At 40.0% G+C, this 19,668-nt stretch overlaps 1 protein-coding gene across 1 annotated transcript in view; it reads right to left on the bottom strand.

Moving 5' to 3' along the window:
• LOC137298884 (CD63 antigen-like) overlaps positions 1-15,009 on the bottom strand; it is a 93,612-nt gene extending 78,603 nt beyond the window's left edge. The window contains exon 1 of the mRNA XM_067831237.1: positions 15,004-15,009. The gene's annotated coding sequence lies outside the window, so the exon portion shown is untranslated. The remainder of the gene's footprint in view (positions 1-15,003) is intronic.
• Positions 15,010-19,668: the final 4,659 nt, after the last annotated feature.

A 19,668-nucleotide genomic window follows, 5' to 3' on the forward strand; every position in this document is an offset into this window, starting at 1 on the left:
TCGCGAAAGTCGTTTCAGATGATGGTGGTAGTTATCCGGGTGCTAATACGCTTTTGACATTGTTCCGTAGAAATATAGTTCCTTCGTTATTTTCAGGAATTAATTAGAACCAATGTACTCTGTTCCTGATGCTGTTAGTGAAAAAAGTACATTTTCCTTTGGCACGATATGTTTATAATGTAAGTAACATCATTTTATTTCATAGTAGCTATTAACTAATTTAATATTATTTTCTTTTGATAAGGTCGCCTTACAAGTACCTTGCTTTCTGCAGTTTCCTCTTTAATTTGATAAAATTCCGGCTTACCCGAGACACTGTTAAAAAAGGCGAATTTCGAGACTATGAAAGAAGGGCGTTTCGTGCATTAATTAAAGCACAGTTCGCCTGTAATGATATAAATATTATTCACAAACTATCATCAGTATGATTTAAGAGCCTTTATATAACTTTTCACTTTCCTGTGTAAAAGCATAACGGAAGATATCACATTGAGTTTTATATGAAATTAATAAACTAGCATAGTGGATTTGAGAAAATAATAGTTACAGTTATTAATTCCGTTTATTCTCTTTTACTAAAGTTTTACGGAGTAGAATTTTGGAAAATTAAAATGTTCAGGATTCTTTTGAAGTCGACTGCATTGTGTGGTGATGATATGGTATGCGCATCTCCTCAGTGTGTCTACATCTCGCATCTTCTCGGTGTATCTCTTGACAGAGAAAGCCGGGATCGATGGACGCTCGGTTGTATTCTGACTTCGGTTGTATTCCGATTCGTGTTTTTGTGATAGGACTACTGGAATATTCAGACATTGCAAATGATTTTGTTTTGAGGAATATAAATATGCGAACTTCTGCGAGCTTTACGGTAATGCGGTCATGTGTGAGCGTTGTTATTAATCCAATAAATGTGCGTCGACACAAACAATTACGCAACTACAGAGTTTCTCAAAAGTCATAAAATAGATGTAGTAAATAATAATAAAAATAAAATAAAAATAATAATACTGAACTTTATTTCCTTTTCCTCACCAAAATAATCAATTCAGATTTTCACAAAATGGCCCAATATATGAATTAATACATGGATATCTATGATAGCAGAAATAAGGAGTTTAATTCAAAGATACATTTTTATAAGTTTAATATATCATCAATAATAATTCTTTCGTTCCTTTGTTATTACACTGCAATGCCTAACTATCACGTTCGCCTGTTGGATATCAGCTTGGAAACATTTTAAAGTACAGATCACGTTATGCCACTTTTTGTCGACGAGAAGATAAACACGACCGGCAGGATGTATCGAGGTGTACGGTAAACATGATCATGTTTTTTCTTCGCGAACAATGACATCCGTGTGACACGTGCGAGCATGAGAGATCGGAGTTCGCGACTCTTCTCATCCAATTTTTCAATCATGAATATCGCATTAGTCTTAGCAACGTAATACAATGGATGGCACAATGCGTGGCAGTGGTGACTTAGGCACCTCTGGACGTTTTGTTACCGATGATATTACAATCCTGGAATAATCACAAAGATAATACATGCAAATCGCCTTCATATTCCGAATCTCATATGAAATTGAGCTCTTCGTGACATACTTAAAAATTATAATTTACAGATTAAACATACAAAAAACGGAGTAAAAAAAGAATAGAAACGTACTGAAGATGTTTATGATAGACTGTTTCGAAATAATTCTGCTGTTGAATAAATGACTGCTACACTGGCAAGTAGGTATGATTTCCTCCCTGATAAAAAGTACTTCCCTCCCTTGATTATTTCCAGTTGTTCACCGCCAGGCGTCGTCCCTCACTTGGTTGACGTCCATTACAAAGATTGTGTGCAGATTAAAGCTTAAATACTCACTGGCAGTCTTTATATATTACTGAATTACATGAATGGGAGCGAGTAAATCCTCTGTTCGCCTTCCGAGCTCTTTCCTGTATGTATTAGATCTTTACCTGTCAAAATTCCGCTCTCATAATGGCGTCATGCTGAGTTTTCAAAATGGCGACCATTGTCGTCTGCGTCGGGTCGGGCTCACAGCGCGTGAGAGAGATGTCGACTACAGCATTTAGCTAGCTTGATAGACAAGTGCAGTGAAGGTTTTTGACAAGCTAGTGGCAGGTATGACAAAGCCAGATTGCCGAGGTATTGTTCATCTCTGTTCTCCACGGGTTTCCCCCCATCTCGAGGAGAAGTTTTTCCTTGTTAAAAGCAACTCAGAATAAATCATCAATGCGATTTTTCAAAATGCACGCTAAAGACGTGTCGGTCCTAACTGTGACCTTCGGGTGGTTGCTAAGCGACAAATAAAGTACTTCATGGGCTAATTAGAAAGGCTCTTTGTTGCAAAAGGCAAGCTTCAGAGAAGTTTTACCGTCGCCGACACGAAATTTTCAAAAGCTTTAATGGCACGCTGAATCGTTGCCGCTCCGCCATTTTTCTTCCCAGCATGCCGTCGGGTGAAGGTATGTTAGTGAGTTTAGAAGAGACAGACAACGTGATAGGGATTGGGGACAGGGGGTAGGGATGGACAGATGTAGCATCTATACTTGTCGCCTCCTTGAGTTAAACCTGCTAACAGGGCATGAGCGCCTAATCCGGTTAGATATGCCTGACCGGGACGTACAATCCCACAGTCCCTGTCAGCGCTGAAGAAACTTGTAATTGGCATCCGTAGAAACAATCTAATTAGAAACACCATCTTTGATTTTCTGAGCCGATGGGCGCGAGGAGAAAAAGCTCACATCTTGCTCGTAACCAGTTTTGGTCGTTAAAACGCCATCGCCAACGTCAGCTAGTCGGGTTTGTCTCCGCCGTGGGCGATGTCGCACTGGCTATGGGCATATAAGCACTAGATGGGATTATCGGAACTCTGGTGTTTTTTGTTGCCCATCGATGACGAGAATTCGTGTTTACTCACTAACGAGGTAACGAAAATATTGGCAAGGCTGTGCAAGCTAAGTTTAGAACCGAGATTGATAGTTAGAAATCTGTTAGCTCGGAAAATCATTCCTCTGGCAACAACACAGGGAAAAGAACACCGAAATGTGTTTTAGAGCAGAAAACAATAAACTTCACCAATCATGTTTCTTTCTAATCACTCAGAGTAAACAAGTTTCGTCTTTCCTCCGTATCTGATTTCCATGTTTTTAATGTGCAGTAAATAAACTTCAAATATGTACGGAAGTTTTAAAAAATATCTAACGAATATTTTCACAACTATGAACGAACACATGTAACAAATAATACGTTTTGTTGGACACTAGAAACATTGTAAGAATAAATAATTCAATATTTCGAAATTACAAGAGCACTAAAAGTCTCAGTCGAACGCACCAATTTGTAGTAATTTATGCTTCACAAAAGTGCTATTCGCCACACTGATAGTTATAAACATCAATAGATCTGATATGAAATCAATACTTTTTTTTCTTTTAAGACATGAATACATTGACTTTAATAGTCTTCATAGGAAAAGATGAAAGATGTTAAGGTACACTCTTACTCAACACGATCAGTTAATGTACAACGTTTTGCACAAAGCTTTGCAGTTATCTACTTCTTTAGTAAATAATTAATTTCACAATAAGTTTTATAATGTCAAGTTAAAATTTCTTGTTTCTTATGTGTCAAAACAAAAACTTCCCTCATTATGAAATTATTATTTTTCCTTTTGATTAAAGAAAAAAAGAACAGAATAACTTACAGAGTTTCACGATTTTATACCCAATTATTAATTAACACGACACGATTTTATCTAACAATATTTTGAATTTCACAATTAAAAACGTATTTCATTAGAATTATTCCTTAAAATTCATGTAAACGGATGAGGAAAATCACAGTTCTTTCTCTGAAAATTTAAAATAAATTTCAAGCTCTTCATTATAACTGATTTCATATTCGTAATCACAATCTTGTAAATATCACAATTATTTTTTATTATTACTTCTAATTCGCCCGTCAGCACCTGCTGTTCCCGAGAGAATAGCTGGTAAATTAACCAAGAAATTTGATTTGTTAAAAAGGCATGGGTTTGATGAGTTGTAATTAAGGACTAAATCTATGTAATTAGTCATGTGGGTAACATTACATGAGTGCCTGAGTCAGAGGGCGTTCAAAGACAACAGACTGACAGTCACAGTTGGTGATAATTACCAACCAATCAAATTTGAGCTTCTGATAGGACTTTCCAAGAAACAAATGATGCACCAAACACACAATTTGACAATCATTTAATGAATTAATTGATGGAAACGTGTTTTGATTTTTAAAGATATAGTTACTGATTCTGCATCAATATTTGATGAAAAATTAAAATGTACTCGAACCATTTAGCGATTGTGCGACTTCATCTTGTAACTATAACCATGAATTAACTCAGCATGTAAATATTATGTTAGCGAGTAATATGAAATGACCGTACTGTTGTTATTTAAACACAAATTACGGATTACATTGCCGAAGAAGCATAATAACAATATAGTCACTATAAAATATATATGAAATAATGAACATCATATAATCTGACCACAAATTTGCTGGACATAAATGCGTATGGTTTGTGTTTGCAAATGCGCATGAGTGTAACCATGGAAACTTCAACGAGCCGCCTGGAACAACTCAGTTGTCAAGTATATTTCGAAATTCATTGTCTGGCATCTGGAGCGGCTCGAGAACCACGCATAGCTCGAGCAATAACCCACGTGTCTCGAGCAGCGCAACTGTGAAGTACATCTCGAACTGATCAATTGTCTTGCATTTGCATATGTCTAACAGCCGGACTGCCAAATACATAGTCGTACAGATCAGCTGTCTTGAATGTTTAGAAAGCTCGAAAGTCATGCATATCTCGAGCACGTTCATTTGAATGTATCAAACAACACCATCGCATAACATACTTGAAACAATTCGACCGTCACATATTCCAAATCAACTCCATATCCACGTGTAACACTCCATGTCGGTCATCGGGCCTTGTGCAGACGAAACATGAATTCACAGAAACAAGTTCATTTGTTTCCTTACCGACTTCTAAAATCAAGTAACAGCTCAGTACAGCATACACGTGAATGCTTATTAATAATTTTCCCATGTTGTTTTAAGGTTGTTTCCTGATCAGAGTTACCTGAACTTCCTATATATGTGTATGGCTATCTTCTATTTACCTTGATAAACAATGGCTTGTGAAAATATGTCACCACAAAAGTAAACTCTTTGATTTAGCACAACATAAAACAGAATACACAGACTGAAATCAATAACTAATTATTGATATTCAATCAGCTGATGAATTATTTACACCTGCCAACAGACAAAATATCCACACCCTTCAATCTATCAAAAAGCATTTTGTAAGCGTTTGTCTGATGTCCATTCACTTTAAGAAATTCAGTTATGAATACGAATAATAATTTTGGCATGAACTTGTGTTATTTTTTCAGTAACATCCTTTTCAAACTTAATTGAAGACGGCGCAACTTGCGAGGGACAGGGCATATAAATACATGTACTGTGAGAGTGCTAAGTATTATTTCAGTTTCAGGCACGCGACAAAGCCCAGGGTCGTTGTTCAGGGGCGGATTCAGCTTTTTGAGAAAGGGGGTTGCACTTTTCGATTCATGGTCACCCGTTTCCACAAGAGCTTCAGTGGTCTTTTAATGAACCCTTATAAACTTTCAGGACAACAAAAAAGGAGGGATCTGGATCCGCCTTTGTTATTCATGCTTTCAACCACTCGTTTACAGTACAGGGTTTACAGGCTGACGTCATGATATAGCTGAAAGCATCAATCACTGAATGTTATTATCCATTTATTTGTTTGTGTGTATTCAGTAGACTACGTTTGTACCGAACTCGTTTATAACGAACTTCAGATATCACGAAGTTATTTTCGAAATGCGTACATAACACGCTGCTGTACCGAACTAAAGGGTGAGTGAGTTGGTTTAGTGTATTTCAGTGATGCATATTTTAGGTATAGCACTCGACAGGCTGTTGTATAAAACACGAGGGAAAAATAACAGCCATACACGAACGTTGTGAAATAATACGTTTATTGTCCTAAATCTACAACGAAACTTAAAAACTATTCCACTCTGCATTATAATAACTCTAACCACCTGAAAAGAACAATATTCAACAATAAACAATACATTGTTGCAATACATTAAGCGATGTACTGATAGTGAGGGGTGACCTGATACAGAACATAACAGGACAGGGGTGTTGGTTTTCGCAAGAACACACGAAGCAGTTGCGTCACATTCTGCCATGTGTGTATTTTGACAGGTCGATAACCTTTTCCAAACAATGGACCCAAACCATGCCATTTCACTCATTACCTGGCCGGTCCACGTGGTTGATCGGACAGAGCTTCCAAACGGAGCCGAGTGAGTGAGTTTAGTTTTACGCCTCACTCTGCAATATTTCCCCTATATGGCTGCGGTCTGTAAATAATCGAGTCTGGACCACACATTCCAGTGATCAACAGTATGCAACTGAGAACAGCGAGCTTGACCCGATCCCCTTAGTCGCCTCTTACGACAAGCATGGGTTACTGAAGTTCAGTTCTAACCCGAATTGTCACGAGTCCTGACGGAGCATGACGACTATGGCTCGTCGCCTCACTGTCATTCGTAACTACTCGCCTCTTTCCGTAACCTGCAAGAAGGCTTTCCGGAATGACCCGAGTAGTTACGAATGGCCTCACTGTGTCACAAAAAAGGTCCGTTGTACTTGTGGTTACCCTACCTGGTGCTCAGCATTCAGAATAAAAATCTGTGGGTGTTCTCCGTATACTACTCTAAGCCTAGTAGTCACAGCAATATAGCTATTCTTCGAACCGACTACATATGTCTTCCATTGCGTTTAGCATTGTTCGGCGTTGGCGGCAAGGAGAACGCGAACATATACTGCTCAAAGAAAGTTAAAGAAGATGTGATTGCTTCACATGATTTTCAATGTCCACACTGGTAACACTTCCTGTAAATTGTGAGTGGTATATAAGTAGTATATATGTTGATATATACTGATGCACACTGGAGCCGTTGTACAAGCCTGTGACGTTACTGTCTTTGGTCACACACCTAAATTTTAAACTTTAACTTTACTTATACAGTTTGATGGAACTGGTCTTAGGCCCAGATTGGACACGTATTATCATTTTGTGACACGTGGGCGTCTGTTCCTGCTCAGCTGTTCAGTTATCGTATTTATTATAATATTTTTATTTATCGTATTTAATTAATTTTAACATATGTTAGTAGGTTTTATCATGTATGAATTTGTAAATTTGAATGAAAGACGTTAATTTCTTTCAAAATTATTTTCATTTTCCAAGAATTTTAAACTTCCGCGTTATGAGTCTCTTATGGACTTCAGGGATCGGATTATTTTCAGTTGTCAGGAAAATTGCCTTTGTTCCCGATCTAATAATTAGCATCAAAGAGTTTAAAATGAAACGATACAGCGAATCTTTATAATCTTCAAAAGAGTTTCTGGAATCTATCGATCATGATTTTGATATTTTCATGGATGATTAGTCCCTAGGGAAATATCATCAATGCTAGACCGGAAGTACTCAGAGGGTGATTGATGGATTGTTGGAATACTAAAAGAACCGAAGCCACTTGTTGGTAGTGCCCCACTCTCCTGGGCACATATGGAAATTAACTGAAAGCTCCGTTGTCTTAAAGCATAATTAGTTGTTTGATTGTAAAAATGTATGTGTGTCATATTTCAAGTGGGTTTTCAATTCCCAATCGCGATATTTCCGATGCGTTTATATCGTAGTCCCTTAAGTCCTTTTGTTTGAGAGCTGAGGGCCGATGAGACAACCTTTTGAATATTTTTACTAAAATTAAGGCGGGTAGCCTGGTGCGTATTGCGTTCGCTCGTCACGCCGAAGACCCAGGTTCTTACATAGATGCGATGTGTGAAGTCCGTTTCTGGTGTCCCCCGGTCGTGATATTCCTAAAATCGGCGTAAAGCCATCCTCATTCACACACTGTGTAATGGGCGGTGAGGTGGCCTAGTGATTAAAGTGCTCGATTGACACGCCAAAGACCTGGGTTCTACTTCTAACATTGGTACAATGTGTGAAGCCCATTTCTGATTTCCCCGTCACCACACCGATACAAGCGGCGTCATACTGTCTGAGAGGTACTGTCTTAGAGGTGAGGTGAAACGAGGTTTATTGTCGCTTTCAAGTTTAAATAGTAACGTGCGTGCATGCGTACTTAGGCCGGTTTTACAAACCCGCGTTACGAGCAGTCATGAGTCGTAAGTTCATTACAGACTTTTCTACATGTGAGTGAACACAGTTAATCGCCGCATTAAGTAATATTGAAGCAATACCAAAAATACGGATAACGCATTTAACCAACGTGAAGCATCGAACCTTTCCTTTGGCGTGTCTAGCGAACGCCTTCATCATTGGGCTCACCCTTCGCCAATTACACGAGAAGAGTTTAGTTCTCTCGTCACTCTTATGTTATCGTGTAAGCTTTGATGGCGAACGGTTACCATTTGTTCACAGTTCGACTTATTTTGAACACGTTTGCATCTGCAGTACGAGAATAAATAAATAAATAAATAAATAAATAAATAAATAAATAAATAAATAAATAAATAAATAAATACTGGAACTGTGTCTCAGACATTAGTACAACTTAGTCCCTTTGATCTTTCCTGCAAGAACATATGGCCCTCATGTCTTATAAATGTATTCTTAAATATCCAGACCAAAGCAATTTCTAAACACAACCGTTTAAAATAATGGAGCAGAAAATTCACAAAATAACCAACACGAAACATTTGGCTCGTTCGAGTATATCAATTACAAAAACTAATCAAGGCAACGTTCACAGATTTCGCAAAGAGTCAAGGCTTTTTTTCTCTTTTCCCACGACAAAACAAATCCCGGTCCCCCCAAGAGCAGCCATTGACATCCAGTCACGCCCATATCCTCAAATAGTTAACTTCCGATACCTTTTCCCAACGTCCCTGCCAATATCCACCACCCCCGGGGATCTGTTCTCGACAGGCACCCCGCCCCTCGCTTCACGCCGCCTGCTTCAGACCCGTCACAAGCCTCCGTGCCATGACCACCCTTCATCCCTCGCCTCAGTTTTAACAAGACTGGAGACGGCTGCAGCCACGTTGATTAAGTACGCCGTTACTGAAGATGCAGAACGTTCAAGACCGGTCTTTCTGAAAGATGACACACAAAAAAATACGAAAAATAAAAAAAATAGGCAATCTTTCTACCACAGTGCCAGAAACTATTTTCTTAAGATACAGGCATGGGCTTGATTGTCATCAAAGGACGTCAACGTTGGAGAAGGTCGGCAGCGTGGTCTGAACGACATTACCTCGGCAGCTGTCAATTAACTTGAGAATGAAGCAACGAAAGGCATGAGTGACTTAGAGAGGAGATCTACCACTGAGTTATGTGCGCCATTTCTTGTGCAATCTCCACCCTAACAACATAGGTGATGGAAACATCGCACAATGATTAAAATATCCAAGGTGCAGTCATTTTTCCATCCTCTGAGCTGAGACTGAGGATTATCACGAGAAATCACGGAGCTTGCGTCATAGCTCCACCTCTAATCCTCTGACCTCTTCCTCTCCTTCAAACCATCAACCTCCATAATCGATGGAGAACCCGGGGGTGAAAGTGGGCCACGAGAGGGGTGGGGCGTTGATGGAGAGGAGATGACATAATGATGCGTGCTTGCTGCCGGAAGACACCCTCGTAAAACACATTGCTTCTTTGGCACATCGAGATCTTACAAAACCTCTTCAAGCAGAAAATGCCTCATTTATTCTAGAAATTCGAAAGGTTTCCCTGCGCAAGTGTGCATAGTTGTTGCATATTTTGCGCATGACATGGCATGCGCACAACGGACGGATAGCGATATGCCCCACGTCTACATGAGCTGATTGCTTTTATGGTTGCTAAATGGTACTATTGTTTTATTAAACAAAACTGAACAACAAGCCATCAATATACATTTTAACGAAAGAACAAAATCAAATGCATTAATTGGAACACTGAAACTTCGATTCTTGGGCGAAGACTAAATGCACTACGCAATTCTAAACGTCATCACATTGTGCTGCTGAACAGGACTGCTTATATCGCCCACAGCGCTATGAGCATCGAGTGCCCTAGACCTAGAGAAAAACAAATAATCTATACCAAACACCAGTATAAAATGTGGATAGCTTCAACTGGCATTCAGCATAGGTCTGGGGCTCCATATTGAAATATTTCAAATTTGAAAACTTTATTTCTGAGATTAAATGTTAGAGCACGGAACAAACCATGGGAGCCACCATGAATGACTTTGCAATTTGTTGACGTCATACAACAGGTTTATTAGACCTTGACCTCTAAACACTGGCCTGTCAACTGCAGTTTGTGAAAGTACGGGCTCCCGTCGAGCTATGTTAGCGTCAAGACGTTTTGTTGGTGGGTTTTTAGAAAACTGTCATTGTTTTCAACGAAGCAGAGGCAGACATACGCCAATCGCCTCACGATCATGAAAAACATGGAATATGAAATCGAGGCTGTACAGGAAACGCGGAAGCGACATCTAGGAAAACTTTGGAAAGTGCGTGTCTTGAATACAGATGTAGATCGTTAGGTCATTGAAACAATTAATGTATAGTAAAAATGGAAATTTTAAGTAAACTGTGACCTAGTCCTATGTATAATCACTTTGACCATACAATAATCTTCTTTTATTCCAGACAATTACAAGCCTTAAGAGTAATCAGTCCCCTTTTTACTGAACATACGTATTACAGTACTGCTTAAGAACTTGAAATGGCTAACCTGAAAACAAGGTTAAACATTGTTGAAATGAATCCTGCACAGAGACTGAAGTATACACTGACAAAATTCACCAAATTGGGAACTGATTTATGGCTACTTTCCTCATGCCGATTAAATATGTTTGGAAACTGTGTTTTTCTCAACGTCCGTCTCTTGGGAGCACAGTCATTTTAGCTGGATATGAGAAACATCGGCCAAAAATCTGAAGAGGAGCGCGTTGAATACCTTTCAGTGTGGGTTACGTTAGTGTATAATGTGGTTAATTTGTCAGGAAAATACACTCATTGAAGAGAAGGAAACTGAGCTGGAATAAACCCATTCTGTCCCAGGTACTTGTCATCCAAGGTCTCGCTGCCCTACATGAAAAGATTGCAGAGTGAGGAGTGAAACAGCCTCAAATGTTTCAGGTTAACATCACTGCATGAGTTCTTTCAGCGCTATTCCAGCAACATCACGGCGACCTACACCAGAAATGGGCTTCACACAGTCTACCCATGTTTGGAATTGAAACCGGGTCTTCAGCGTGACGAACGAACACCTTAACCACTGGGCTATCCCACCGCTCCTCTATGCATGAAGCTCAGGGCGTCAGAACTCCCCTCGCGGCTACATGAAAGATGACCTCAACTAACCAGTCTTCATCAGTATTGCAATAGCTCCAGTTTACATGTCACAACTTTGATGTAAAATCGAACATGCTTGTTATCAAGATACTAAGGAGTGCCATATACTGCTCAGAAGATGTTCGATCAGAGTTTTTAAAAAATGAGAACTTTTATGGCTTTGTATGGCTTTTAGGTTTATGGCCTGGCAAAAATGTTAAGGTCCTTTCTGGAACATCACTGCCAACGAAATAATGAATATGCAATAGGGCCTTTAAGTCTCGCGAGGCTCACCTTCCGGTGTTAAGCTGTTTCTCGGCTCATTTTGCGCGTGCCAACTTGCGATATGCAGGACGAGGACCAGTTTATTTCCGAATTTGCGGTGACAAACATATATTAAAAACCCAGTTCTGGTTCGAAATCCCACGATCGCCAAATATGACTTTATTGGACCGGACTAAGGGTAAAATCATTCCTGGCTGTCAAAGCTGTTGACAGTCGTCATAGTAGGCGGAAATTTGTTATTCCTGTATGGGATATCGGTTCCTTCTATCAAATGCCAACCATGAGACAATTCGAAGAGGTGTTGAAGTACTACGGTCTCGTGCCTCGGCCTACGTATGGGCCCTAAAGTGTACAATACTAGTGAGTGAGTGAGTTTAGTTTTACGCCGCACTCAGGAATATTCAAGCTATATGGCGGCGGTCTGTAAATAATCGAGTCTGGACCAGACAATCCAGTGATCAACAACGTGAGCATCGATCTGAACAATTAGGATCCGATGACATGTGTCAATCAAGTCAGCGAGCCTGACCACCTGCTTCCATGAGCCGCCTCTTACGACAAGCATAGTCGCCTTTTATGACAAGCATGGGTTGCTGAAGGCCTATTCTACCCAGGACCTTTCACGGGTTTTACAGTACTAAACGCGTGTTTTTGGGGAATCTCGGTCCACACAAGATCTGAGTAAATAAAAGAGCAGTTTATTACACAGTCAACGAATTAATATACATAATCAATCATTAATACAGTTATTTGCAATTGATTATTCGAGTATGAACACAATCAGTTATGAGATATATGAGAACACGGGTAGATTCCTTGCACACAATGGCCATCGATCTACGCACTTGGGACTCATTGGAATGTCTCAACCAGGTCAGCGACACTGACCACCCAGCCCTTTTAGGAGCCTCTTACGACAAGCATGGGTTGATGAAGACAAATTCTAGCCCGCATCTTCACGGATGATGAAGGCATACAGGAAGGATGTCACGAACAAGATTGCCTTGACGGTAGGGCCAAGGGCCAAGGGCCAAGGGCCAAGGGTCAAGGGTCAAGGGTCATAACATATAGTTAAGGTGCAACAGATGAAACTTTAGACATAACATAAACATTTTTACAAAGTAAAAGAATGTAAAGTTTCTTACCTCACGATGAAGAAACGTGTGTTTAGCAGACAATCACAGAATGATTTGTGACTGACGTCCGTATCATATATTTATTCCAGCGAACACAGATAATCGAATTAACTGACTAATCTCACGATGAAATTGTTGTGAACTTAAAATTAGATCGTTGGATTGACCGAAGCATCGACGACACACGTGTCCAGCGGATGGCCAGGGGCGAGTACATGTATACCCCTCGCGATTTTACTAACATGGAATGGAAACATGCCATGCAGATAAACGCATTGCACACTGGCTCTGTTAGCTTTATATACTGAACAAAACAAATTAGGGATATTAGTATTTTTATGACTGATATTTCACGAGTGTGCCAATGAATAAATAGATCATTATTGATAATTTCAAAAGTTACATATATCCCTAACTACTTTTGTCCTGTATAAATACTGGTAGGATACCTTGTCCATTGCCCGTTAATGGTTTAAGATAGGGAACGTGGTCAGCAGTCGTCAGAGGCGACTAAAGGGCTCGAGAGGTCACACTCGCTCACATAGCTGACACATGTCATCATGTCCCATTTGCGTAGACCAGTGATCATTATGTTGATCACTGTATTGTCTTAGCTCGATTATTAGCTGGAATAGTGATGAGTGCTGCTTACAACAAACCAGCCAACCAAACCCATCTTCTGTAGTCTACCTAACAGTGGGACGATGGAGTAGCCTAGTGGTTAAAGTGTTCGCTCGTCGTGCCGAAGACCCGGGTTCGATTACCCCGCCGTGATATTGCTGAAATATTGCTAAAAGCGGCTTAAAACTAAACCCCCTCACTCACTCACTACCTTACAGTTTATGAAACACATTCCGCGTTTCTCTTCCTTTCAATCACTTTTTGATAATAAAAAGCTGGATTTGTGAATCTGCCAGTTCGCTGAGCCCCCTTTTTATTTACAGTTATAGAGTTATTTCTATCATAATTACAAAATTAGAACTCCATACTTCTTTCTCCTTCCTCGCCATTATCCGTTGGTCACGTGTGTTCGGACAGGCTTATCATAAGATAATAATGGCTTTCTGAACAAAATGGCGAAGTGCGATTTCCACTTACATCAGAGACTATATAGTAGATCTAGTTTACACGACTGTGGTTTTATGAGTATTTGTTTCCTGAAAGGTGAGATAAATCACGTGCAGCGTTTTAACAATCACTGTAAAGTTTTATAGCTGTTCTGTATATTTGGTTCAGATCGTGCACCCCTTGCTCTCAAAACGGCATTGACGTCCACGAGGAGAGCCTAGGGTAGCATAGTGGTTAATGTGTTCGCTCGTTACGCTGAAAACACGGGTTCGATTCCCCACATGTGTACAGTGTCTGAAGTAGGTATTTGGTGTAGTTGCCATAGTTGGAATATCGCTAAAAGCGGCGTTAAACATGAGGGCATGCGTGACCATGTGCATCTAAGACATCCTACATACGGGTCCCTGAAGCCATCTCATCCAACAATTAAACCCGCACGATTTCATTTCAAGTAGCAGTTTTGTTAAATCTTTCTATAATAATCAATTTGACAGTATCGAAATAAGAACATCGTTTTCTTATGTTCTTGATAGAAAGGATATTCAAAAATAAATACGCTTTAATTCAGTTGAAAACTTTGACAATAGTTTTACATGCGTGATATTTTATTGTGAAGCCCAATGAATTATTACTCAGCGCCATTCGCAAACACAAAACGCTTCCAACTGCATTTAACCCGAAGGCGCTGTGAGGAAGCTTGTACCATACATGTGGCGTACAGTCGGTCTATTGTGAGCCTAGAGATACGAGTACAACAGTCTGCCTCTCACCGCACGTGCCAATGCTCGGGGTTTGCACGTGCAAGTCGGAAGAAAACTGGAAATTGCTGAGATTTTTAGGAAATGCTTTTTCCGATATGTCAAAATGGGGGTTACCGGTAAATTGAGTTCATGCTTCATTACTTAATGCGAAAGCGTTAATTTGATAATATGGTAACTCGAGTTGTACTCATCGAAATCGAAACACTGGGTGGCCAAGACTTGTTTCCTTTCGACTAATGTTATATATAATTTAGCCTATGTATAAAAGTGAATCGAAGGGGAGTGCTTGATGATGTTTTCCAGTCCACCGCTTTTAAGGTGAGAATTAGATTTTGTGGGTGACATGAAAACAGTCTTACTTTCTGTTGTCACATTACGAATTACTTGACTATCGTATAAAACCAAGCGAGAGACTGACGTGTGAACGTATTTAATATTTCTCATTATCCCAAAGGCTTTAAATGTATCATTAGGGCAGAATTGTCGTGTCCGAAAAACGAAATTATGTTAGCAGACTCCACCAGGCCTGATATTAAGGCTCCTCCAATGTGCCAAATCAAACTAGTCGTTAAGAATGTAGTAGGTACCATTTCCCGAACATCTCCGGATATTCACGATGTTCAGTGAATTACCATTTGTGACATTGACAAGTCAATCGGTTTGGTATTTACATGGATGTCAACAAGAGTTTCAACCACCGTTGTAATCAGAGCAATAAGTGCCATATGTAACATTTGTCTGGCTTCGGGGAAATTAGTCTAATTATATATAGTTGGTATGCAGGCGAATGTTTTCATTTCAATCTTTGACTTTTCAAACATTCTGTGTTTTGGTGGAGCCCGGCAGACACCATGCTGCGAGCGGGACAAAATATTACAACAATTTCCGAACAGCACGTGCATCTCTCCGTAATTGTAGTTGCCGAATGACAGCTTCAAAAAACCCTTGGTATTGTTCAACGACTTATCCCTTTAAAACTGATTTGACATAAAATAATCTGGAACAAACCACAAACTACTTTACCTTTGTTGACAAGATTACAAATATGACCTAAAATATTAACCAGTTATTGAAGTAAAATAATACTTTGACTGGATGATGTTTAATATAGGCATATAAACGTCAACGTTGTTTTAAAAAATCCAAAAGACATATATGTATATATGTTAATTATATATGTCTGTATGTGTGCGTGTGCGTGTGCGTGTGCGTGTGCGTGTGCGTGTGTGTGTATTAGTTATCCGGTGATAAGACAATCGAACTAATATGTTTTTTACGTGAGTGGGTCAATTTGGTTTTACGACTCCTTGTACTATTCCACTTTTAAGTAGGTTATGGCACTTCAGCACTTCCGGTGACAAACAACTTCACATCTTTTTGATTGGTCTCATGATTGTCTGTTGGCAAATAATCCTTGTAGGAATAACAAATTACCGATTTAACCATTCCCAAATTAGTCACAACCAAGCATGTGTGTACGTTTGGTCCGGTCACGTTCAATCATTTAAGACGGTCGCGCAAATTAGAACCAGGACTGGTTCTTGAGTATAAACTTGTCACCGGGAATCTGATAACGGGAGTAAGATGGGCCCTGTCTCGCATATCGCCAGTTGGCGCGCCCACAGGCAACAAGCTTAGTAGTGCCTCGCGAGAGTTACAGGCCCTGTACTTAAGCGAAGACACCAGGTGTCGACTTCTCGTATTGTGCCTGTATTCACGACAAGGCAACCCACTTATCCGTTGTTTATGAAGCCTGTACTTTAGATTATTACGCCACATTGTTGATATCATTTCGAAGAGCGTTAAACAAAGTAACTCCGTTATCATGGTGAATCAAATTCACCAAGATATTGATGGGTTAGTCTGTTTCACAGTCCCTGAACTATATTATTTTCGTTACAACCTAGTTCTCCGACCCGTGAAGATCCGGGGTAGAATAGGCCATCAGCAACCCTTTAAATTTGTTGCCATAGAAGGCGACTGTGCTTATCGTAAGAGTCGACTGACGGGATCGAGCGGTCAGGCTCCCTGACTTGGTTGAGACATGTCATCGGTTCCCAATTGTTCAGATCGACCCAGACTCGATTATTTACAGACCACTGCCATATAGTTTGAATATTGCTGAGTGAGACGTAGAACTAAACTCACTCACTCACTCACTCACCATAGTCCTCCCTGCAATGATAAAGCCTTAAATGAAGCAAGTCTAGATTTCCTCTGAACCTCTGGTCGCCCTGGGGCTATTTTCAAATGACATTGGTTTATTTGTAACAAAAACTATACATATTCAGAGACTAAGCGTTAGCCTATTGACGGGTTAGTATATCGTGTTTGTTGGTTGCGCCCGAAGTGGTAAATATTTGTTATCAGTACCATTTCGCGCCTTCATCTAAAAATAAGGCGTAGGGATTCCCTAGTCAACGCGGCATAAAACAACTCATTTACACATCCCAAAATAGCCATACTGACGGTGGTGTACGCTCATCGTCATCACTCACTCAAGCACCCACTCACTCACTCAAGCACTTACCCTCACGCTCGACGTCCTGCTCTGTCTTCTAAAAGAAACGCCCGCTCACCCCAGTCGTGTAAGGAGTAACAGTTTAAAATGAATTTATTGCAGATTAACTTTTTTTTCAGTACAAATCCTCCACCGCCCAATATGTCTGATTTAACAGCTCTAACCAAATCATTGGCCCTTCCTCGGTATAAGTACTATTGAATTGGCCCCTACACGTGATTAGTACCACGGAAGTTAATTTGGATTAATCCAGTAATGATGACAGAATTTCACGGCTTTCCTGCAGGCTTGATCACATCCGTACAAAATATTACTCTTGTTGCAAATGGTCATAATTTAACTAAAAATTCATAGCGATTAATCTTTGTTCCCCCATCCCGAGGCAGGCTTGTAGAAACGTCCTCAGTGTAAAGTTACCTAACATTGTCACCTCAGGGCCGTTTTAGTCTGACTAATTTTAAGTAGCAAAACTTTCTCAAACTTCTATGTAATTAGCGTCCGCAAACATGTTTGTCAACCCTCAGCCACTACATTTTATCCTATTTGTGAGAATTCTCAGATTCTGTCAATAAATGGCCATTAGAAGCTCTTACGGAGCTAAATGAATCTAGCTAAAATAGTCTGTTCACAAGCAAGTGCGACAGATGGTCGGCCAAAACCTGATAAAATCTTTGTCAGTGGCATTTCTCTTTTCCGCCCTCTTTCGACCCAACCAAGATCTTTGCAGGGTGTTTTTTCGAGTTCCCGTATCTATTAGACAAAATAAATTCTTGTTTAGATATTATTCACTTACTAACAGCTTTGGCCCTTCCCCACAGGCACTGGGCGGTCGCGCTGGTGCCGTAAAGTTGATTCATATTTGCGACATTCAGATCGGATTACGGCAGTCGGTTAAAATGGCGTCTCAACAAATAAACAAGCACCTGTGCACACATATTTGTGCAACCTGAGATAGGTGAAGAATTAAAGTAAGAAAAACGTTGCTACTATCAAAATATATAAGACGGCTTCATATTTAAAGGAGGACAAGAGGCTACCTCGCTGTTCATCTCTGTTTATCTCGCGAGATCGTGGCTCGCGCGGCGAGAGTTAACGTTACATGTTTTGCACGTGAGATGATGTTATGTGACGTCAGATAAACAAACCAGGCATATCCCAATGGGGAATGTTATTGCTGAGAAACGCGATCATACTACTGGTTATCAAGAGTGCGCAAAGATGACAAGCCAATTTTCATTTTTATTTTGATAACAGCTTTGTTTGACACTTTGTCTTTCTCGGAATCATTGAAAAAGCCAGAAATAATGGGTGCCCATTCTCCAGAAATGGAAACCCGATCACTTTTTAGTTCCTTCTCCATTCGTCTTGTACAGATTAAGACTCTTTAGGACAACTTAGGGTCTATTTTAAAAAACACTACATATGCACGCCATTTCAAGATTAGATTTTAACGGAGGTTTTTTTTTGGAATTTAAAGGGAGACAGTGCTGCACAATCCTGCGCGCACTTTTAGCTCACGTCTCGAATATATAATCAGGGCCATGTGCGAAACGGGAACAACGTAGCTCTGTAAATGGGGAATAGGCGGATATTCAGTGGGGACCCGCTTCTCTAAACCCCAGATATATGTCAAACTCACTTACTGGGCTCTGTATAGTCATGTGACACAGATAGCGTAAAATGGCTCTTCTCGTGGCAGCCATCTAAACCATAATATTGCTTACGGCGGCGTTAAACAACAATCAACTTTGCCTTGAAATTCGATTTCTCGATCCCGTAGGAGAATGCCAACATGTTAAAATGCGCATTTGAATGTGATCGTGGCATGATTATACCTGAAAAATACATGTTTCGGAGAAGCTTACATATCTTGAATCAAATTTGCTGGGGCTGTCTCTTGAAGTGGGTGGAGTTCCTCTTTAAAGAGTTGCCACTCTTTGTGTAATTAGTGTTTTAAGGGTACCGATACCCTGTATGTGTCGTTGGTTAATTATTTCCTGGTAGATTTATCTTATAAGACAATTTGAGTTGAAACACAAAGTGGTGTTTGAACGGTTTGAATCAAACATAGTTTGTCCTTTGTTCTAAAGGTCTCCCGTTATTTTCCAGCTACTAGTAACTGGTAGTTACTGCTACCGTGCATCAAATTGAAGTTTTGAATGATAATAGTTCAGGAACGTATTGAAAATCATAAACCATGTATTTTCATTGTTGTGTTTGGGGATTTATAGCAGCGATATTCTCCTTCTGTCTCGAAGTGAGTGAGTGAGTTTAGTTTTACGCCGCACTCAGCAATATTCCAGCTATATGGCGGCGGTCTGTAAATGGTCTGGACCAGACAATCCAGTGATCAACAACATGAGCGTCGATCTGCGCAACTGGGAACCGATGACATGTGTCAACCAAGTCAGTGAGCTCGACCACCCGATCCCGT

This window comes from Haliotis asinina, chromosome 10 (genome assembly GCF_037392515.1).
Source record: "Haliotis asinina isolate JCU_RB_2024 chromosome 10, JCU_Hal_asi_v2, whole genome shotgun sequence".
Classification (NCBI taxonomy): domain Eukaryota; kingdom Metazoa; phylum Mollusca; class Gastropoda; order Lepetellida; family Haliotidae; genus Haliotis; species Haliotis asinina.